Source organism: Octodon degus, unplaced genomic scaffold, assembly GCF_000260255.1.
Source record: "Octodon degus isolate 3935 unplaced genomic scaffold, OctDeg1.0 scaffold00269, whole genome shotgun sequence".
NCBI classification, from domain to species: Eukaryota; Metazoa; Chordata; class Mammalia; order Rodentia; family Octodontidae; genus Octodon; species Octodon degus.
In genome coordinates this window covers 1,451,747-1,453,744 of record NW_004524845.1, presented here as the reverse complement: position 1 = coordinate 1,453,744, position 1,998 = coordinate 1,451,747, and the positions used below count along the sequence as shown (strand labels likewise).

At 37.7% G+C, this 1,998-nt stretch overlaps 1 non-coding gene across 1 annotated transcript; it reads left to right on the top strand.

Moving 5' to 3' along the window:
• The first annotated feature begins 1,445 nt into the window (after nucleotides 1-1,445).
• LOC111814110 lies at nucleotides 1,446-1,545 on the top strand. Its single transcript, XR_002819182.1, has one exon. It is a non-coding gene; the product is annotated as a small nucleolar RNA U13 (small nucleolar RNA).
• Nucleotides 1,546-1,998: the final 453 nt, after the last annotated feature.

The following is a 1,998-nucleotide window of genomic DNA, read 5'->3' as shown; positions in this document are numbered from 1 at the left end:
TTGGTTTGAAGTTGATGCTGTGAGCAACCAGGATAGCTACCCCTGATTCTTCTGACTTCCTGTGTCATGGAGGACTGTTTTCTATCCTTTCACTTTGTTTGTGAATTTCCTTTGGAGTTAAATGTGTCTCTTGCATGGAGCACAGTGTTGTATTTTGTTTCTTATTCCAGTCTGCTAGTCTGTTTCTTTTGATTGGTGAATTGCATCCATTTACATTGATGTTTATAGCTGATAAATATTGGCTTATCTCTGTCACAATATTTTTGTGCTATAGGCTCTGTATGTTTTACTCTTTTGAATTATTTGCTTTGTATGGTGGTTCTTTTCTGTTGTTTTTGAAGCTGTGATCACTTATTTCTCTTTCTAGATCTTTGTATGGTTGCTTTTGGGGTCTTAAATTTATGCAGTTGTTCTTTGTCATGGAAGGGTCTTATTTTGCCATAGAACTTGATAGATAGTTTTGCAGGATACATTAATCTGGGTTGGAAGTTATTTTCTTTTATGGCCTGAAATGCTTCCCTGCAAGCTTTTCTTGATTTGACATTTTGTAATCTGTCATAATTTTCACGGGTGGTCCATTGTACCTGATCTGTATCTTCTCTCTAGCAGCTTTTAATATTCTATTCTTTGCTGAATTTCTGAGATCTTGATTATTTGTGTCTAGGTGTATACTTATGATGGTTCTGGCTATGTGGACTTCTATATGACTCACTTATTAGTATATCAGGCTCTTTTCTCATGTTTGGAAAAATTTCTGCTAGTACTTCTGAAAATAGTCTCTTTACCTCATTTGTGCTATCTCCTGCTGCTTCATTGACACCTATAATTCTTATATTCATTTTGCTTTGTCTTTAACTGCTGGAGCTGCTGATTTTTTATTTCCTAATTCCTTGTTTGTTTTAAGTGATCTTTTCTTTCTCATTTATGTCTTTACCATTGTCTTGAGGTCTGAAAGTCTATCTTCAGTTTCATTCAAGTAGATATGCCAGCTATCAGTGGAGTTCTTAACTTCCTGGATATCTGTTTGAATCTGTTTCCTGCATTTTAGTTCTTTCCTGTATTGTTCATTCAGTGTTTGCATCAGTTTTTTATTATCCTCTATTATTTTGTTATTGTTGTTGTTATCTTTGTCTTCTTTAGCTGTTCTGAGCAATTCCTTCAGGATTGCTGTTATTTCTTTTTGGACTTGGGATATGATTTCTTGTCTTACTTCTTTTATAGCCTGATGAACTTGTTTCTTTACTTCAGTTGCTATCATTTCAGAAATTTCAGGTGTGATTTACAAGTTCTTCTATGTCTTCCTCTCATGGATTTGTTCTTGGTGGGTTAGAGAATTGAGATTGCCTTTTGCTCCTGCATTTTGACATTTTTGAAGTTACCCATAATCACCCAGACTTGGCAGTGGTAAAAGAGTTGTGAGGCATGTGATAGTAAGATTTCCACTGATCCTTTGGTTCATGAGCATGATGATTGGGTGTTCATTTCTTATGCTGAGATGTGCCTCCCCCAAACCTTGTTATGATGTGGCACATTGCGTGTCTGACATAGAAAAAAAAAAAAAAACAATTTCCACTACAGTGGTAGCAGGGTAAGGCTCACCAAGGCTCTCACTACTAATAAAGTCTACTGGATAACATTCAACAAAGCTCAGTGTAGATGGTGGTGTTGGCCAGATTCACTAGGATCTCATGGGCCACGTAGATTGCTCAAAAGTTCTAAAAAGATTAGAACTACACCAGCATATGCTCTACTCCTGTACACTGTGGTTAAATGAAATTGCTTACCAGAGTCTCACAGGCTGCCCAGAGTCCTCCCAAATCCTTGAATGGTTGGACCAGGTGCCAGAAAATCTCACTGTCTGGGCATGCTGGGCACACAGATTGCAGCTCTCCAGAGTTCTGCAAACAACTCAGGGTCTTCCTAAGTTCCTAAAAGGTTGAATTCATATCAGGACAAGCTCCATGTGTGTGTACTGGGGGTTAAATTCAGAGCTGACCG